The 21117-nt window shown below is 49.7% G+C and overlaps 1 protein-coding gene across 3 annotated transcripts in view; it reads left to right on the forward strand.

The window, feature by feature from the left end:
- Window positions 1–3414: 3414 nt before the first annotated feature.
- The window catches only part of RERE (arginine-glutamic acid dipeptide repeats), a 160928-nt gene continuing 143225 nt past the window's right edge, over window positions 3415–21117 (forward strand). For 2 of the 3 annotated variants that reach the window (XM_058039268.1, XM_058039269.1), the window contains exon 1: window positions 3415–3453. The gene's annotated coding sequence lies outside the window, so the exon portion shown is untranslated. The remainder of the gene's footprint in view (window positions 3454–21117) is intronic. The other variant, XM_058039267.1, reaches the window with a different exon arrangement.

The raw sequence follows: 21117 nt of genomic DNA on the forward strand, positions 1-21117 counted from the left end.
GGACCAGCTCTGTGGCTTTGTTTATTGTCGTCCACAGGGAGAGCTGCGTCTCTGCCAAAGGAAAAAAAGACATCCCAAAAAAAGCAGCAGCTTCAAGTGCTATTCCTGCAGCAATCCCCTGGCTGTGAACCAAACTCATCATTGGATCACTTGGTGGTGGTGTGAGGATGTGGCTTTGCCTGCTAGGGCTGGCTGGGGATAATTTTGGGGGGTACACAGATGTTTATTATATAACAGAATCCCAGACTGGCTTGGGTTGGAACGACCTCAAAGCCCACCCAGTGCCACCCCTGCCATGGCAGGGACACCTCCCACTGTCCCACTTGGGCACTGCCAGGGATCCAGGGATCCACAGCTGCTCTGGGCACCAGTGCCAGGCCTGCCCACCCTCACAGGGAACAATTCCTGCCCAACATCCCACCCATGCCTGCCCTGTGTCCCTCCAGCTCCTGTAAATCCTCTCTCTCCATCTTCCCTGCAGCCCCTTCAGGTCCTGGAAGGCCACAGTGAAGTCACCCCAGAGCTTCTCTTTTCCAGGGTGAACAACCCCAATTCTCCCTCTAATCAAGGTGGTGGCCTGCTCTGCACTAGGATAAACACATTATAAATATATTTGTGAGGCCATTCCCCCCCAGGAGTGCTTGGGTTTGTTTAACAACAAAATCTGGCACCAGAATGTTGTGAGTAAACATTTCCAATCCATGTGTGGCCACTCCCTCAGCAGGGCAGAGGAGAGGAAAGGGGAAGAGAAAGGGGGAGAGGCTGCTGTGGAGAATTTCCCCATCACAGAGAGAGCGACTGGGAAAAGCTGAAGGCAAACCTGCCACCGTGGCAATTCATGGAGATTTCAACGCAGACATCCAGAGGCCAAGGAACATGAAATTGTAATTAGTGCAGAAAATAGGAGAGATGGAATCGGGCTCCATCAAGGACAGCCTAAGTGCAGCTCCGAGATGGCTGTGGCAGCACTGAGCTGATGTGCATTGCCAGACCCTTATCTAAATGAGTTATTAGAACACAATCTGCTCTGTGTCTCACCCTCTGGTGCTAATGCCCCCGAAGTTATGCCGGGGATAAATTTGTCCTGTGTGTTCGGGGCAGAGAACTGAATTCCTCTGATGTGCCGAGCTCAGATCTCCTTGTGTGTTCCCTTCTCTTCAGTGAGAACAGCTCCCACTTCCCCCTGCTGAAGGCAATAACAGCCTCAAACTTATCTCTGCAGCACCACTGGAATCGACCACGGAGACAGTTTACAGAGACAGCAAACAGTTGGGGTTACACGGGTGTAATTGAGGGCAAAATCTGCCCTGACATATCCCAGTGCCTTTTCAGAAGGAAGATATAATTCCACATGAAAATGCTCAGATGCCCGGGAAGAATGTGTGACTTTCTTTACAGCCATGTGATTTATTCTGCTGGCCTGTGGAGGAGAGGTGAGGTTAATGTTAAATAACAAGTTTGCTCTATTTCCAGCTCTGGTACCTTCGTGTTATCTTGTCAAAATATGTGATAGCTCGGACACGAAGAAGCTTAAAAAATCTCCTAAGTGACCAAGTGTTTTATTAATTGCTACTCGGTAATTTGGAATTCTGCTGTTGTGTCAACTTCCTCGCTGCACAGAGCAGCAAAAGCAGCATCAGCTGTTTATCCAGCAAAGCACTTATGCATAATCTGAACATTCAGTGCAGGGCCAGCAGCAGCAGCTTAATGTGACTGATCCGGAGTGTGAACCTTGGAGGGCTGATGGGCCGGAGCTTCTGACAGAGCTCGCCTCCCATTGAAGACACTTCACACACATTTACTCCAGAGGCTGATGACTGTTCGCTAACGCATGAGAACGAGCCAGCTCGGGGCAAACAGGCACGGGGCAAACAGGCACGGGGCAAACAGGCACGTCAGACACGTCCGGGACAGAGGCACTGAGCACAGCAGGGCTGCTCAGCCCGGGGCAATGGGCTGGCTGGCCCTGAGAGTGTCCCGGGCCAGCCTTGGGCACCGGGACATTGGCTTGTTCATCCCTCAGAGTGTCCCGGGCCAGCCTTGGGCACCGGGGTCACCCTCATTGGCTTGTTCATCCCTCAGAGTGTCCCAGGCCAGCCCAGGACAGGGGAAGCTGTGGGATGGATGGTTGTAAGATCCATTGATGACTGTTCACTAATTCATGTCCCTCTAAGCCAAACCATGCAGCGGCTCTGTCAGTTTCCCCCTGGAGCCTTTGTCCATTTCCACTCCAGCCCCTGTTCATTTCCCTCTCCTCTGTCCATTTCCACTCCAGCCCCTGTCCATTTCCACTCCAGCCCCTCTCCATTTCCCTCTCCTCTGTCCATTTCCACTCCAGCCCCCGTCCATTTCCCCTTCAGCCCGTCCATTTCCCTCTCCTCTGTCCGTTTCCCTCTCCTCTGTCCATTTCCCTCTCCTCTGTCCATTTCCACTCCAGCCCCTGGCCATTTCCATTTCCCTCTCCTGTGTCCATTTCCCTCTCCTCTGTCTATTTCCCTCTCCTCTGTCCATTTCCACTCCAGCCCCTGGCCATTTCCATTTCCCTCTCCTGTGTCCATTTCCCTCTCCTCTGTCCATTTCCCTCTCCTCTGTCCATTTCCACTCCAGCCCCTGGCCATTTCCCTCTCCTCTGTCCATTTCCACTCCACCGGCGGGCTCAGGTCGGAGCCCTGAAGGTCTGTGCGGTCGGGATGGACCTTTGGACACTCAGAATTCATGGCACTCAGCGCTCTGGGTGAGGAGGACACGGTGGGCACAGGCCGTGAGCCAGACTCGATGTCCCACAGCTGCTTTCCAACCCACCGGTGCCGCGATTCCACAGCCGACAGCTGGGCTGGGAGCGGCGGGGGACAAAGACACCTCAAACCATCCCCGTGGCGCTCGGGACGGCGATCATGGAACCGGCCCGCAGAAGCGGGGCGGGGGAAGGAAGAAGGGGAAGGAAGGAAGGAAGAAGGGGAAGGAAGAAGAAGGGGCCAAGCCGCCCCTCCCTCCCCGTCTCTCCCTCACAGCCGCCTTTGTGCCCGGCGCCGCCCCCGCCTCCCCTCGCGTTTAAATGCCCTCCATCCCGCGCCGCCATTGGCCGGCGGGTCACGCGGCGCGGCGCGGCGGCCAATGGCGCGCGGCGATACTGGCGGGGCGCGCGGCCGGCGGCGTTGCTGGGTGCCCGCGGTGCGTGCGTGCGCGAGGGCCGGGGCGGGCGGGGGCAGCGCGGGACCGGCGGCCGCTCCTCCTCCTCCTCCTCCTCCTCCTCCTCCTCCTCCTCCTCCTCCTCCTCCTCCTCCTCCTCCTCCGTCCCCTCCTTGTTCCCCGGGAAGATGCCCCTGGGCTGCCGCTGCTGAGGCACCGCACCGCGCGGGCTCCCCGCCGCTCGCTCCCCCCCGCGCCGCCGCCGCCGCCGCTTTGTCCCGGCAGCGCCCCGGAGCCGCCGCGGATGGTGTAGAGCCCGCCGAGGTGGGTGGGCCGCGCTGGCGGGAGAGGCCGCGGGGAGGGAGGGACGGGGCGAGCCCGGCGGGCCGCGGGGATGCTCCGGGGGCAGCGGGAGTTGCGCTGCCGGGGCTGGGCTGCGCGCTCCGCGGGTATTTGTTCGCTTCGGCCGCGGCTCCGCGTCTGTTTCTTTATTTTGCTGCTCGCCTGTCGCGCCCGCCTGATGCTCCGTGGGGATAATGTGCTCAGGGAAAGGCTTAACTTGTTAGCCATCCAAATAAAGGGGGTGTATGTATGACTTATACGTGATTTAAATGCGCGCACACGGCTGAACGGCTCGGCTGTTTAAAAGGCACACTTGCTTTCATGTGTGTAGGTATGGAATCCTGAAATGAAGGTTTTATGCAAATTGATTTAATCATAACATTTTCGGTAGCATAGGAAGGGGTGGGGTTTTCTCTTTCTTCTTTTTTTTTTTTTCCCTCTTTCGTTTGTTTTGTTTTGTTCCCATTTCTCTTTCTAAAGCGTGAAAAGAAGATGCCCAGAATCAGGAAAGTAGTAGGAGGTAGACAACATTGGAGGTTTCATTGCTGAAACTGACTGCTCAAGAAATTGCTGGGAACAAAACAATATGATTCATTGTTGAGGTGTCTCTGCCCTTAGATTTATTTTTACAGGCTGCTTGCAGTTATTTTGGTTTGCTGAGTTCTTATGCTGAGTTTTTCCTCGAAGCAGCAGCGTTCTTGGAGATGAGGAGCTCACAGGGTTTTTATGCAGTCAGCAGGCTGCTGTCTGATGGCTGTTTACTCCTGCCTTACATTGGCCAATTATTGAAATCAAAGGTGTTATTTCGCCCGTGCACCCGTGCAGCTGAATTGAGGAGCCTCACGCAGTAGTTCACCCTGTTAGAATTCAGTAAAAATGCGTTCTCAGAACAGATCTGAAGTGACAATTCAGGTACTAAAATGTGGGGTTTAACCAGATAAAAATGAGCACTGTGTCAAAAGAAGTAGTTCTTGGTCGTGAAAGGCGCGTGTCAAATTTTTGAATAATGTGCAGTATACAAATGCACAACATGTTTTGTTGTTGTTCTGGTATCGCCAGACAAACATTTTGGGGTTTGTTTGTTGTTTTTTTTTTTTTTTTTTTTTTTCCTTTTGATACCCAGCTCCCTTAGAACTGAGCAATCCATGGTGGCTAAGAGGCGTGGAGCCGTTTCTGTGATAATAAAACACTCGCGTAAGGCTGTCTCCCCCTGGTTTCGGTGTGGAGCCGGCCCGGGGGTGCCGGCGGGGGCTGCAGGCCGTGCCTGGCGTGCCCAGCGCCGGCTGTGGGTGCCGAGGGAGGGCAGAGCGGGAGGCGGCTGCACACAATGCCCGGGCTGCGAGCTCATTGTTCTTGTGCGCCCGCCGCCGCCGGGGCTCGGCTGCTGCACGGCGCCGTGCTCGGGAGCGGGGCCCGAGCGGGGCCCGGAGCGCGGCACCGGCCCGGCCCTGCCCGCCCGGAACGGCCCGCGGTGCCCGGCGGCGGGACAGGGAGCCGGGCCCGCCGGTGCGCCGTGCTGAGGGAGCACGCGAGGTGAGGCTGAGGCTGGCAAGTGCGCTGCGCTCCGTGCAACTTCGCTCCTTTCCTCTCCCCCTTTTTTCCTCTCCCCCTTTTTTCCTCTCCCCCTTTTTCCTCTCCCCCTTTTTCCTCTCCTCCTTTTCCTCCCCCTTGTTCCCCGAACACCCCCCCTGCCTGGCAGCTCCTTGCAGCTCCTGCTCCTTTGGGCTCCCTCTGTGTGTGGGGGAACTGCTGCCAGGGGAGGGCACATCACAGAAAAGCCCGGGGATGACAAAAGCAAGAGGAAGTGCAGAGCTTGACTCCGGTGTATGCACGGTTTCCCTTCCTGGTGGTCGTTTCAGGCCTTTGTTTTGCCAGCAGCGTGTGTGGAAAGGCTCTGTCAGAGCAGCTGTGGCATTGGGGGGTGTCCGGGGCTGGGGTGCACCCCCGGGGTCGCTGAGTGCAGCCCCTTCTTCCTTGCAGGGCTGGGCATCGGAAAGGAGCAGCTGCTGCCCAAGGGCTTGAGCTTTGGGGTGGTGAGATATGTAAAATCCCAGCCGGCTGGCTGGCGAGGCTGAGGTGTGCAGAAGGGAGTGTAAAATAAAATAACGTGGTTGTTGAGCAAAAGTTGCCAGTGCTGGATCCTTTGGAAAACAGGAAACAGTGACTGTCATAGTTTAATCATGAGGTCTCCGAGTTTGCTTTTGACTCTTTAGCTGACTTCAGTGTGTAATTGGGGTAAATGACTTCATTTTCCTCACCTGAATGAAATGTGGTGGTTGCCTCTGGCTTGAGGACACTTTTTGGGTATTTTTCTCCCACTCCCAGCTTTGGTGTGGCCGGAGACTGTGGCTATTGTCTGCCTGAATGCTGTGAGGTCAGAGAGGTGCAGGGAAGCCCTTGTGCTGCCTCTCAGTGCCTCTGGGGCTCCTGTGCCTGTGAATTTCTGCTCTGCAGGGACTGGGATGGGAAACTCTGCCCTGGACAAAGCTCCTGATGCTCCTGTGTGAAACAGGCAACATTTCCTGGGCAGAAAAGGTGAGTGGGACCAGGACAGACAGCCTTGCCCTCACCTATGGCTCAGCACAGAGTGATTTCTGTGCATCCAGGGGTTTGGTTTGCCTGCAGAATCCTTCCTGTGGAGTTGTGGGTGCAGATCCAGGGCTGCCACAGCAAAATGACAACATTCGTGGGTTTGAGGAGATGTGTGTGTGTGATTTTTGAAGCTGTGAACTTGCAAAGCTGTGCTGGGGAGGGTCAGGTTGGATTTCAGGGAAAGGTTTTTCCCCCAGAGGGTGCCCAGGGAATGGGCACAGCCCTGAGGCTGCCAGAGCTCTCAGGGATGCCCAGGGTGGGATTTTGGGGTGTCTGGGCAGGGCTGAGAGCTGAACTCTGATCCCCAGGGGTCCCTTCCAGCTCAGGAGATCCTGTGATCCTGTAATTGTTAACACCGCTTGCAGCTTAGGTGAGAAAAAGGGCATTTTGCTGTTGTGGTTTAATAGCTGCATTTTTAAAATAACAATCTGTAAATTTATTCTCACGGCTCCAAAATGCATCTTTCTGTGGAAGCCACGCCGGGTGGTTGTTCCAGCCATAAAGAACCGCTTTCACTTTTGGGACAGGAGGGCCCCAGGTGTGCCGGGCCCAGGGAATTCAGGGTGTGTGAGTGGAGGGCAATGGTTTGGGACAGGAGGGGCACAGGGAATTCAGGGTGTGTGAGTGGAGGGCAATGGTTTGGTACAGGAGGGGCACAGGGAATTCAGGGTGTGTGAGTGGAGGGCAATGGTTTGGTACAGGAGGGGCACAGGGAATTCAGGGTGTGTGAGTGGAGGGCAATGGTTTGGGACAGCAGGGGCACAGGGAATTCAGGGTGTATGAATGGAGGGTAATGGCCCTGTAGGGCACAGGGAATTCAGGGTGTATGAATGGAGGGCAATGGTTTGGGACAGGAGGGGCACAGGGAATTCAGGGTGTGTGAGTGGAGGGCAATGGTTTGGTACAGGAGGGGCACAGGGAATTCAGGGTGTGTGAGTGGAGGGCAATGGTTTGGGACAGCAGGGGCACAGGGAATTCAGGGTGTATGAATGGAGGGTAATGGCCCTGTAGGGCACAGGGAATTCAGGGTGTATGAATGGAGGGCAATGGTTTGGGACAGGAGGGGCACAGGGAATTCAGGGTGTATGAATGGAGGGCAATGGTTTGGGACAGGAGGGGCACAGGGAATTCAGGGTGTATGAATGGAGGGCAATGGTTTGGGACAGGAGGGGCACAGGGAATTCAGGGTGTATGAATGGAGGGTAATGGCCCTGTAGGGCACAGGGAATTCAGGGTGTGTGAATGGAGGGCAATGGTTTGGGACAGGAGGGGCACAGGGAATTCAGGGTGTGTGAGTGCAGGGGTAGTGGCCCTGTAGGGCACAGGGAATTCAGGGTGTATGAATGGAGGGCAATGGTTTGGGACAGGAGGGGCACAGGGAATTCAGGGTGTGTGAGTGGAGGGTAATGGTTTGGTACAGGAGGGGCACAGGGAATTCAGGGTGTATGAATGGAGGGTAATGGCCCTGTAGGGCACAGGGAATTCAGGGTGTGTGAGTGGAGGGTAATGGTTTGGGACAGGAGGGGCACAGGGAATTCAGGGTGTGTGAGTGCAGGGGTAGTGGCCCTGCAGAAGGTGCCTGCCCTCCCAGCAGGGCCCTTCACAGCCTGCTTTGCCCCAGGGGCTCTGACTTCATCCCAGCTCTCTGAGGGACCCCGTGAGCCCCAGTGCCAGGTTACACTCTGCTCCTGCTGCGTGAACAGTGCCCGGATTGTGCTTCATTTCTAGTCGGAAAAATAATGACAATTGGAAAACAATTAGTTATTATGTGATCCTGAAATGAGATGAGAGAGCGAGGACATAAATTAAAAAGGGGTGGCTGGGGTTGGAGTTAACCATTAAAAAGCCCAAACAAACTCAAAACAACCAACTCTAAGTTTCTAATGAACTGGTATTTGGGGTTTTTTTTAAGTGGCATCCTGGCTAGACTAGCTATTTTTAATGTTCAGCTATTTTTCACTCTGGTTTTACTATATGTTACAGTTGTCTCAGTTGCATGAAGTCTAAACAAATCATCCTGCTTCACTTAAAAGGATGCATGCTCTCTGATTTTAGCTCAGAGCTTAAATTTAAATCAATAGGTTGAAAATGCAGCATATTTTTAAGTGAAACCTATCTTTGAACCACAACAGAACAAACCCCCTATTGACTGGAAACCTGTTTATTCAATGTGCTTCTTTTTAAAGCTGCCTGAGATGAAGTTTGCAGGTTTGGTTGGGCCAGGGGTGCGGGGAGGTGTGTGGGGCACTGAGGGACCTGAGTGTGATCAGCTGCTTTTGGGAGAGACCCCTGCCCTCCTCGCAGGGATGGAGGTGTGGGGAGCGGGTGCACAAGGCAGCTTTGTGCTCTTTGCCAGCACAGGCTTTGCTCGTGTTGGTGGCTGTGCCCAAGGGCTCCTTTCAGAGAGGCTGATGGGGGAACAAAGGAGCAAACAAGATATGAATGCTGCCCTGGCTCCTTGTGCCTCCAGCCCGCGGGTGAGGCTGCCTGCAAGGGGCTGAAAAGCACAAGCACATCGGAATATTGGCCTGGCTGTGCCTGCCTCAATAGGTGTTGTGTGCTTGAATCGCGTTTGTTTTTAATGCAAATGTTTGTTAGTTCACTGGGCGCCCGGAATTGTACACTGACCTAGAGAAAAGTGCAACTAGCGAGGATACAAACATCACATTTCCCTCTGTGCCAGCGGGGGGAATGGTCACCGGTTTGTGTTTGGGTTTTTATCCTTTGGAATTCTTAGAAACGTGTGTTTGGCATGCACTGTGTGGAGGTGCCGGTGATTCTCTGGGTTCTGTTTGCATTTGGCATCTTAATTATGTTAGAAGTGCAGTTCTGAAAATGTGGATCACTTTGGGTATCACATAAATTCCATAGATGAAAAAGTAACTTTTGGTGATTGAGTTGGTGAAAAATGGGCTATTCCCTGACTGTGTAGGTTGTCTTTTGTTCTTCCTACAGAACACAAATGAGAGGCCAGTTCACATTCTAAGATTCAGGATAAGTGGAAGAAAATGAGTGCTCGTTAATTTTGAGGTCTTAGTTAATCTATGCATTTAATCTACTTGTCTGTAATAAAAGAAAAAGTTACCGTGGTATTATTAATCCCTGACTGAGAGTCAATTTTGGCCAGTTTCAGATATGTAACAGGATTTCTCTTTTATGGTGATGGGTGTTCGTGATCTTTTCTGGTACGGGCAGTGAGGGCTGGAGTGTAAATTTATTTTCCTGATCAGCAGAATGAAGGTTCTGTTTTAGTGTTTCTGCTGAGGAGACAGGAGCTGGTAAGTCCTGAAGTTTGCTCCCTCCATCCCTGTTGCCAGTGAAATCCTCTTTTTCCCTCTGTCCTTCCTAGCAGTTGAGTGGGCAATAACATGGCTGTGCCTGCGGGCTCCTGGCTGCCAAGCAAAACCCCAAATGCTGCTTTCTGTCTGGCCATGCCTTACTGGGGATGTAATTAATTAGAGAGTTTTTTCCTATCCATCTGCTGGCTTGCACAAAACTTTCAGGAATGTTGGTTATTGCTGAGATGACTGTCGTGGCAGGCTGGTTGGAAATTCATTATGCACTACAAGTTACTGGCATGAAATAAGAGAAGGGGGGAATTGGGGAGGGGGGAAGGGGGAAATGAGGTGAATTAGGGAAGTTTGTTTGCTCTGAGGAAAGGGGATAAAGAAAGAGAAAGGAAGTTGTCATCCAGTGCTAATAAATATTTCTGTCTGGGTGATGAGCAGTGTCTCCTTTATGTTGGTCCTTTTCATGTGGCCAACTGCTTTGGGGTGGAAGCAGACAAATTATTGGGCACTGGGCCCATCTTCCTGCAGATTTTCCTTCTTATTTTTTAGAGCTCTTTAGAAGTGCTGTAGTGTCTGTCAGCTGGTCTGGGAGCAGGCATCTCCTGCAACTGCTGGTAAAATACACAGGGGAAACATTCTAGTCATGTAGTAAAAATGAGTAAAACCAGTAAGGAGCAGGATTTCTTACCAGTGAGAAGTCACTGTTTAAACTTTTCGGAAGCCCAGCTTTTGTTAGGTTTGGTGTGAAGCTGTGTGTGAGTTTGTGGCATTTTCCCCACATGCAGCAGGTGTTCAGTGCATGGGGAAGGTGCCAGTTCTGAACCACAGGTGCCTTCCAGCAGCCCTTCAGTGTCTGTCTGTAGGACATGGCTCTGGACACTTCATCACAGTGGCTCTGGCATCTCAGCCCTGCACCCAGAGCACTGCCTGTTCCATAACCACCCATGTATTGTACAAACTGACACATGCTCTCATTTGAGCTCGTGTCTTTAAAATTTTAACCAAAACGAAGCCAGAGGGGCCTTTCCTCTGTCGCTGCTGAGGTCACAGTGGTCTGGAGGGAGCTGGTAGGACTGCAGTTCTAAACCTGAGCACCTCAGTAATTATGGGGTTGCATTGCAAAGTAAAGCAGGATGGTCTAGACTTGAGTGTTTTGGTGTGGTGAAATAAAGAATTTAACCAGAATATGATGGTTCCTGTCAAAGCTCACTGTTTTGGCAACCAGTTTATTCCCTGGTCTAAAGAAAATGGCAAATTCAGTTAGTAATTAACTATGCATTATAGGGTGTTAGGGGATCAGCAGCTTTGTGCTAAATATCAAAGCTATTAAATATATGTGTTTAAGGATTATGAATCTTCTTAAACAAGTGCATATATGGCAGTAGTCTGCTGATGCCAGCACCCACAAGGGACTGGAATATGTTTACATGAAAAGTGTCATGAATATGAAAGGAGAAAGTGCTGTAGATCATGGAATTCTGGTGCTTTAAGGGCTGTATTTCCCTGAGAAATACCCAGTAAAAAAAGAGTGGTGGCAGACAATTGGGACCTTCAGAGGGGCTTTGAATGAAGAAAGAGCACAGGTTCATCAGAGCAGCTGCTCCCTGCTTTAAGTGCAGGAAACACAATTTACCAGTGGCTGTGTGTCCTTTGGTGCCTGGTGCTGCCGTGCCAGGGGTGCAGCCTGGCTAAGAAGGAATGCAGTGTCTCCATTAAAGATCTTCTAATGAGGTCGGTGCAGGAGACTTAAACACTTAATCCTCATTTCTACAAACTGGGAGTGAGATGCAGGAAATCTAATTTATGTCTCTAAGGTCATTCATTTTCATGAAACTTAATAGACCTGGCTCTGACTGCTCCTTAAACCACTGAATTATGTTACTTGCCTTCCAACGTGAACCCTTCAGATGAGAACCTTTACTCCATGATTCAACAAACCTATTTACCTGGACACTTAAAGCTTGCTGTGTGTCAAATGCCCAGCTAGTAACTCCCCAGGAAATAACTGGTTTTCCCCCTTGATGTGCCCCTCCTGTCTGTGGTTGATCAGGGAAACCAGTAAGAATCCAGTTCTCTTCTGCTCTGCTGGAACAGTCCTGGCTGCTGTTGGAATGCTTGATCAGAGTTCTGAGCTATTGCAGGGCAGTAGGTGAAAAGGCAGTGCTGCACACAGTCTGCTAATCCGAAGGTTGATTTTAATTGTGCTAATTCATGGGGAGGTTCTGGGTTTATCAGTTCCTGTATCTCACATGTCCCTTAGCAGGTCACTAGAAATGCGTGTGACTTGTAACATGTTTATTTTGTACCTCTGCTTGGGTGTTTTTCATGATTCTGCCCATTTCCCCACTGTAGGCTTTGAGATTCTCCCTGTTCTGCTTTTTGGTGATTAATGGGAGTGTTTGAGGATGTTTCTGTTTCCCTGAGTCTCAGTCCCTGTGACAGCTCACCTTGCAGGGCTGGCTTTGTTAAACAGCCTTTAAACAGCATATCTGCTCATTCTTCTGCCTGGAAAAAGTCATTTGATTCTTATTTCCTGCTTGTCTTCATGCTGAATAGCCTCAGTCCTTCATTGTTGGGTTTTATTGTGTAAGTGCTTCTCTTTGGAGCGTGAGCTGCGCTGGTTCTCTGGGTGCTCCCTGCTCTCTGCAGCCCTGCCTCAATTAACAGGCTCTTCCCTGCGCTAATTAGTCAGCAAATAACTCCTTCCACGGCTTTTGTCCCAAAGTACGAGTTGGCAAGATGTGGAGTGTAATTACTTTTGTGTGTGTTTAGTCAAGGCTCCGAGTCCCCAGAAGTTCCGTTCAGGCTTTCCTCACTGTCCTGTCCTGGTCTGGGGAACATCTGGGGTGTTCTGAGAGGGGCTGGGAGGGATTCCTGGAGCATCCCTGGTTCAGGGGGTCTGTTTGAGCCTGAGTGTGTGTCCTGTGTTGGATCCCCAGGTTATTGCATGTAGGTAATATCTTCCATTCCTGGAGCATCCCTGGTCCAGGGGTTCTGTTTGAGCCTGAGTGTGTGTCCTGTGTTAGATTCCCAGGTTATTGCATGTAGGTAATATCTTCCATTCTTGTGAGGGATTCCTGGAGCATCCCTGGTCCGGGGGGTCTGTTTGAGCCTGTGTGTGTGTCCTGTGTTGGATCCCCAGGTTATTGCACTTGGGTAATATCTTCCATTCTTGGGAGGGATTCCTGGAGCATCCCTGGTCCGGGGGGTCTGTTTGAGCCTGTGTGTGTCCTGTGTTGGATCCCCAGGTTATTGCACTTGGGTAATATCTTCCATTCCTGGAGCATCCCTGGTCCAGGGGTTCTGTTTGAGCCTGAGTGTGTGTCCTGTGTTAGATCCCCACCCTTTATTGCACTTAGGTAATATCTTCCATTCCTGGAGATGATAAAGGGTCAGGGCACAAGCAGGTAGCAAGTGAGACTGGGGAGAGTCCAGGTTGTGAATTCCTGACAAGAATTTAGATGTTGGTACCACAATATTTGGGTTGTGCTCCAGACACAAAAGTGGCCAAACTCATTGCATGACCTTGAGCCAAGAAACTCCTTGCAGCTGTGTTCTGCTTACAGGAGAGGTGTGAGGGTGCTTTGTTATCAGGGAGCTTTATAGCTGTTGGGCAATAACCAAGTGCCAATTTGCTGTGTCTGTTTACTTTGCTAATCTAAAAATGTGTTTAACTTAGTTAAACACAATGTTTCCTTTTCTCAGTGATTGTAAAACAGGTAGTTAATGAATAAAAATACAAATATATGCATTTAATGGTATATTTACATCAAAACATCACTGAGCTCAGTTCCATGTCACGGCAGATCACCACGTTCTCACTGTACCTTTGAGTTTAAGGCATTTGCTCTTCTTTTACTTAATTCTGATGGCAACTGTGTGTTGTATCTTTGCATTTGTTATTTTGTGTACCAGTGTATCTATTTGGTATTACTTGTCCATAGCAAAGTAGTTTAGGGTTTTGCCACACCAGCAGCTGTGGAGAATATCTAATTCCTTGGTATTGAATGGAAATTATTCTTATTGTTTTTTAAATGCCTCTTCTGTTAGATGCCAAGTTTGAGCTATATTAATTTTTCTTTTCCTTAAAAGTTTTCGAACAAATTTCTGGTTTGCTGTTTTCTGTGGTTCTCAGAACTCTTTTATGTCTTGTGGTGGATCAAGTTTGCCTTTAAGATAAGCTTTGTAGGGATAATCTTGCCCTTGGTTTAGGTATTTGCGCATTCAGTGGAGCAGAAGGATGAGGCAGGACAGCTCTGGGTGTTCCTGGGGCTGAGTCCTGCCCTTGGTGTCCCTCCTGTTCCTTCCCAACCAACGCTGGAAATATCCTGAGGAACCTTCCCTCTGCCTCCTGAAACTGCAGGGCTCGGGATTTCACTTTCAGGTGCACAAAGGTGAAGTTCTGAATGCTGAATGAGCCTTCCAGGACGGAAGGAGGAGGAGTCGCCTCACTGGAGGCTGAGGAAAAGCCAGGGGGATATTTCCTATGTACATGTTTGGTTTTAATAAAAATATGTTCTGCAGAATCCAGTTCAGTAGGAACGTAATTTGCACCTCATTTAAATAAGGTTTTTCAATCAGTCTGTGGTCCAGTGGGTGTATGAAGAATCAAATCTGTGTTCTCTCTTCCCTGGGGAGAGGAAGGGCGGGCTCCGGGGAGGAAAATGAGGCAGAAGAGATTAATACTTGCAGTGCAGGAAACACTGATCCCTCTGATCTAAAGTTTCTGTTTGAAGTCCAGGCAGGTCTATTCTCTGTGTGCCTGGATGTGTGTTTGAGCTGCTGTGGCCTTTCTGTCTGGGCTGTGATTAGAGAAGTGGTTGTGGCTGTAGTGAGCTGGTGTCACAACTAAAACCAAAATAGTCCTTAAACTCTAAAATGAAACTCAAACAATTATCAGGGAGCATGGCTGGGGCCGGAGGGTTTCCTGCTCCTGTGAGTGTACTTAGGCATGTGCATGAGTTTGCCTCGTTTCTTGAATGTAACTTATTTTTTTCCCCTCTAGTTTGTTTGGGTTTTTCTTTTTGAGATTCATTGCATAGGTTCTTTAAAAAAAGCCCTTGTCTTCAGTGCTCAGGCAAGTGCCTCAAAAAATCCTTGCAGTTTTGAGAGGAGTGGGTTTTTGTGTGGGCAGAACCTATTTGAGCAGCATCCCTAAGCATCCCTGGGAGGTTGCTGCCTGCTTAGTTCGCTGATGTTGCCGGTTCTCAGGTCATCAGTTCCTGCTTGCAGAGCTGGGGCTTCAGGGGCCAGCCATCCATGGCAGCTCTGACTCCTGCAGCTGTGGGGAGATGCTGCTGCAGTTTCACAAGGCTGCAGATGTTAAGTGTTTGTCAGGAGGAGCTGGAGCGTGCCACGTGCCTGATGTGCCTGCTCTGGTGACTTGATTAGCTCTGGGTTTGGGCTGCAGATAAATTGGCTGTCAGCGAGGGCTGCCAGTGTTGTCTCTATAGCACAGCACAATTTTTAGGTGTTTTGGTTGGTTTTTTAAGCCACTGGTATCAAAACAAACCTTGAGTGCCCTGGGGACTGAGCCTGCCTGAATTGGGAGCTCTCACATTAGTGAGAAACTGAGATGAGGGAGCACTGGAGTCTGGCATTTGGGGGTACCCTGGGAAGGGAAATGCATCAAATACTGTCAGAGCAGGGAGCTGCTAAATGCAGTCAGAGTGCAGCATCTCCAGGGGTTGAACATGTGGGAGTCCTGAGCCCCAGCACCCTCTGAGATCCTCCCAGCTCCTGTGAGCCCCAGCACCCTCCCAGGTACCTGCAGGAGCTGGGAATCCATGGAAATCCACAGAATTGCATTTGGCTGCTGCCATCAGTGCAGTGTGCTCCTGAGAGGACAAAGCCTTTGTGTAGTCTGGCTTTTTGATGATCCCGAGCTTGAGGAAACCCACATTTCTCTGTAGTGGTAACTCATTCAGCTGTGTCTAAAATCTGATTCTCTCTTGTAGGAGGCAAAAATATTTGCTATGCCTTTGGTTCTCAGTGAAGTGTCAGAGCTGAAACACGTTTAAAGGGATCTGTGTTAGATCACAAGGTTTAATTTTGCTTGCCTGTGCACTTTTTTCCTCCAGCAGGGGATTTCTTGCTATTTTCTTGGTGTGAAAAAGAGCCCTTAGGGTGCCTTTCACCGTGGCACAGCCCCATCCAAAAGGAAAATGGGAAAAAAAAAAGTGGAAAACGGAAGGGTTTGGGGAATGTGCTTCTCAAAAAGAATGTGACAGCTCACCTACACATCACTTCATTCCGTGTGTGTCAGGGGAGTTCATCAGAGATGTGTTTGCTCATCTGTGCTGAAGAGAATTCCTTCTGTGACTGAGCAGTGCAAAGCTCAGGGTTACACACTGGAGGCTGAGTGAGACAGTGATTCAGGTTTGGCCACGGGTAGGTGCCACTCCGTGTCTGTGGCAGTTTGGCTGTCGGTGAGATGTTGGATTTCACTGTTCCCGGAGCAGGGAGGAGCTGGCTCGCCCCTGAGCCCTGACTGGCCCTGCAGTGCCAGGGCTGGCCTGGCTGTGCTTGCCACACGTTTGAGGCAGGGACTGTGCTCGGAGGGAGCGGGAAAAGCTTTCAGTTGGAAACATTTCTGCCTGGGTTTAGGAGAAGGGGAAAGAGCTGTGCAGATGATTATTAGGGGAGCTTGGGAGTGCAAACTGTATTTATTGGAAAGGAGCCAGCTCTTAAACAGAACTGTAAAGACCCGTGCTCTGATCAGCTTTTGAATGTGGAAAGAGCTCCCCGGTCTGAATTACAGGGCTCTGGTTAAATGATTACATGAGGTATGTTTAAAAATAGCAAATGTCTTTTATGTCCAGTCAAATAAGGTTCTTGGCAGTCAAATGAAATCTATGTTGACTTCCATCTGACAGCCAAGTGACTCAAATTCTATGTTTCCTAAAGGAAAATGGCTTTTTTATTTTTAGTTTCCGATTAATTCCATTGTAGCCTGGAACAATAAATAATCTTGTACTGGATTTTCTTTATAAAAGTAGGATCCATAACTCTGCAAGCAAGCTTTAGTTCAGCTGTTTGAAACAGGGGGGGTTTAAATGCTGTGCTAAGGCAAGTTGGAATTTGTGAGAGCTCTTTTTTCAGTGGGAAATGGTCTGTTGAATGCTTCTCTAGCATGTTCCTGTGCACTTCAGCTTGCCAAATTAACGGAGCCATTAGTAATAGCCACTCCTGCTCCTTCAGCCTGAAAGAGTTGGTAAGCATGGAGCTATATGTAGTTTGTATTTTTAATTAAACTTGTACTGGGATTATCTTGTATTACCAGCTACCTTCTAGAAGATTATGTTCATAAAAGGTTCATGAGTTGTTAAGTGGAAGAGATTAAAGTGATTGTTGGCGTGTTAGTAGAATTATTTGTTGCCTACGCAGCATTTGTTCATAGCTTTAATTTGCCAGTAATGGAAGACAAGTAAAATGCAAGCATCTGACTTTTAAAATCTACACTAGCTGACAAAACCAGGCCGTATTTCAGAGTGATTGCCTTTTGTGTTATTATTCTTTTAATGTGATGTTTGCTTGCTCAGAAATATCGAGTGGAAGAATATTGTTTTCAGTGTTTTCGGCGCTCTTACATTCTGGTGATACTCTTAATAGTGTGACCAGAAATGTATTTTATTAAAAATGGAAAACCACTTAAAGCGTGGAGGGGATAAAGGAGCACAAAGAACTGATGAGCAGATGCTGGAGGAGATGGTTTCTATTATAGTGGACTTGTAAATCCTGGCTGTGTTGGTCATTTAATCAATACAGGAGAGGTGTCGGAGGGATCCTGTGCTTAGGGAGATAATGTCTTTAAACGCAGTGCTTAGGATGATTTTATGCATCCAGACCTGTTTAGAATGAGCTGTGAAATAGGTCGGGCAGCATGAAGAATACAGCGGGTGTCTGTGCTGTTATCAAACCCCATTAGCGAGCTGTGCTGCTGAAAGGGTCCCTTTGTGGGGCTGGGGTCCCTCCGGAGCAGGGGGTGCCCGGCCCCCCTGGCCATGAACAGTGCCTGTGTGCTGCAGCCACAATGCAGGCACAGTGGGAATAAACATCTGCTGCCTTTAATAATGGATGCCAGGCAGCCTGGGCAGCTCCGGGCTGCGCTCGGTGTGTTTTACACCCAGCCAGTTCAAACAAACAGGGCAAACTCACATTGTGTGATTCTGCTGGGCAAACGGGAGCTGCTGCTGAGGGATGCTCTGTGGGGTGGATTTCTGCGTGCAGGTAGAGTAAACCCAGTTTCCAGTGCCTCCAGTGGCGCATGTTCTGCTCTGGAAGTGGTGTAAAAAGGATATTTCCCCTCTCCTTTGTACAAGAAACCTTGCAGTTGTTTGGGTCTGTGTGGCAGGGCTGTGCCAGAGCTGCAGCCCTGGCTCTGCCCAGCCTGGTACCCAGCTCTCCAGCGTGGGGATGCTCGAGATGATTAAGGATTCTGATGGTAATTGCTCTTTGCTTGCCAAAAATGTGTTCTGTTAACAATATGTCCAATTTCAGTGCCTGTGCCTGGGGTGAGGCTGCTCTGTGCTGGCACTGCCAACGTGTGCCTGCCTGTGTTAGGGGCTGTGTCCAGGGTCTGGGTTTAACTGGAAAGTCACACAGCACTGACCATCCCCATGCCCTTTGGAACTGGGAAAACACAGCTCCAGTCTGGGGCACCCTGCAAACCCAGATTTTCATGGCCAGGCTGGTGAGAAGTGCATTGCTGTGCTTTCAAACACATCCTGGATTCTCAGTGCTCCTCCAGGCAGGCGGCATATCCAGGGAGTATCCAGTGTACAGCCAGTCACCACATGGTGGCAATTTTCTCAGGAAAGGAATCTGTGGATGGAGAGAGAGCCTGAACTTCCCCGTGCTCAAACATGAAGGATGCAAGTGTGCTTTAGGTTAGGATGTGAACTGCATTGATGGCTCTGTTTTGCAGATGTGGTGAGTTTGAGAAGGGCCACAGATCACAGAAGACTGTAGAGAAATTAACGTGAGCTCTCCCCTTGAGTTTAATATTTCGTGCATGTCTAGCTGGTAAAATGCTAAATGCAATTTTTTCAATTATAAAGGCTTAGCAAGGCTTAGAGATGATTTTCTGAGATTCTAAAATATGTACTATTTAATACATAATGCAAAAGGAAAAGCTGGTTTCTTAATGTAAGAACATGAAAATGGAACCAGCTGCAACGTTACGCCACCCTGATGCAGCTTTGATGCTCCACTTTTAGCAGTGGATTAAATATTGATACCTCTTTCTGCCCCCTCACCTCCCAGTACACTCAAAGCTTTTGCAGTTGTTTTTAAGTGTTTAGAGAAGAGCTGGTCAAGTTTCTGTAGGTTTTCCCACTAGATTTTTGTGAAGTATTAAGAGTTTATGTTTGTAGTTTAGGGGGAGGAATGTATGAGCAATTCTCCTCCATAAATACAGGGGTCTGTTGGTGAGCAGGAGAGCTGCAGGACTTTGTGAGCTCCAGTTTGTGTGGGTCAGGAGGAGCATGATGTCCCTTGGCTGCAGCAAGATCAGACCCCAGGTCAAGTAAACATTTCATTCTATATGAAATTAAACTATAAAATGGAAAATAAATGTGTGATTATATCCCAAATGAAAGACAGATGTGAGGAACCCAGGGATTACAGGGCTGGTATGAAAACCATGCAAGAATCTGATGCTGTTTGAACTGCATATTAGCTCTCAATGTGAGTTACATCCCTCTGAAACTGCTCAGGATGCTGGGGAAAAGTTCCTGTGCTGCCAGGGATTAGGAACGTGGGCAGGTTAAGAGGAGATTTGTAAGGCTGTTGGAATATTCTGCTAGCAGTGGAAACTCTGAGTTAGTTGGACAAGGAGCTGCCTGGCAGGGTTACATCAGGGACAGTTCTCACCATGTGCAGCCCCCTGTGGCCCTTGGGCTGAGCTTGTCCATCCCCAAACATCTCAGCATCCATAAGCTAATTTATGTTTCTGACACAGATTCACTGAAGGAGCTTTCCCTGCTGCCAGAGAAGCAGGAGTTTCCCCACAGTTAATAGAATCATCTCAGTGAGCTAAAGGTGGCTGCAGCATTAAAACTGGAGTTGGATCAGGATCACTGAAAATGTTTCTAGCTCTGTAAAATACTTGGTGTGCTAAATTCTGATGTCTTTATTTAGTCCTTACTCTGGTGGAAATGAAGTCAGTGGCAGATGTTGCAGGACTGGTCCATACTGACCCAAATATCAGCAAGCTAAATTTATTCTTTTTATCAATGTCTGTACATTGCATTGCCTTGTTTTTTTTTTTTTTTCCTATGCTGGAAATGGAAATTGTGCCTGACTTCCCTTACAAGATCACATCATTGACACTCCGGGGAGGGAACGCAGTCGATATTCCCTGGTCCTGATAAAATGTGGCAGCTTTGCAGTGACAGCCCAGGATCAGCCTGCAGACTCTCACATTTACAGCACTGCCAGAAATTCTGACCCTGTTTTTCTGGAGAGCCCTGAGCCCTGCTGTGGGTGATTCCTGTAGCACAGGTGGTTCCTCTGCCCCTGGCTCCAGGCTCCTGGATGTTCCTGCTGGAGCAGTGGGGAGCACTCAGGGTTTGGGTGTTCCCCACAGTCTGGCTGCTTCTTTGCATTAACTCTGCCGTGTGCTGGGGTGTGTGAGGCGGATTTATCTGTGCCTTGCCTGCTGAAAGCTCTGCTGGGATGGAGAGGGGTGGTGCTGTGGGAAACCACTGCTCCAGAGCTGCTCTGCCAGACAGGCAAGGCAATAAAAGCGCAGCTCCACGGCAGAATGCTCTGCTCTGAAAAGCAGCATGAGGAGAGAACAGTCATATTCTGTGACAGCAGAATCAATAGGGCCTCTGTGGAAACAAATGAGAGTTTTATCTCTCCAGGCTATTGTTGAGGGCAGACTGAGGCAAATGTCTAATGGGTTCATGCTTTTGAAATCATTCTGTAACTGTAAGGGAGAGGAACACGCTTTTAAAAATGGAGTGAGCAATTATGAAAAGGAGGTTACTCTGCACTCCTGGAAATGGTGTTTAGTCGGGGCTGGGTGCTGGCTGTTTGAAGCAGCTCTGGGCAGGAGCAGTCCCAGCTGCCCAGAGCGGCTCTGTGCGTTTACCCTGGTGCGGGTGGGTTGGTGTGCCTGTGGAACCGGGACTGTGTGCTCAGCAGAGCCTGTGAGGAGAGGCACAGCCCCTGCTTTCCCAGGGAATATCTCTGCAGTTATAACCTCAGAGAGATGGGATGGTTTGGCAGCATCCCTGTCACCCCTGGTGCTGGCACTCGGCTGTTCCCCCAGGATGGCTCTGAGCAGTGCGTGACTCCCAGGGTGCTGCCAGCCCTGAGCGTGCTGTTCTGCAGCTCTGCCATCACTGCTGACTGCAGAGGTGCCCACAAACGTTTGGGAACAGCAATGGGAACAGGGATTACTCACAGGAACGCCGTGCTCCACGGGAGCAGGGAGGAATGGGCTGTTCTGAGCCTTTCCTGCTGCAAAGCAGAGGAACAAATGATTTGAGAACACAACATTGACATGCACAAAGTGTTACCATAAGCTGCACCGGGGTATTGGGAAGCTGTGATGCTTCTGCCAGCTCATGAAGTTCTTGGGTGTGGAGTTTTTGATAGAAAACTGGGAATGTGGGGATGCTCTGTGTTTGTTTTTGATAAAATTACTGCATAATGGGGTGTTTTGGCCAGGCACACAGCTCACTGTAACTTGGGAAGGAAGAGTGAGAAATTCCAGCTGGAATTTCTTGTTTATACAACACATGTGCTGGGGCTC

Source organism: Melospiza georgiana, chromosome 22 (genome assembly GCF_028018845.1).
Source record: "Melospiza georgiana isolate bMelGeo1 chromosome 22, bMelGeo1.pri, whole genome shotgun sequence".
NCBI lineage: Eukaryota > Metazoa > Chordata > Aves > Passeriformes > Passerellidae > Melospiza > Melospiza georgiana.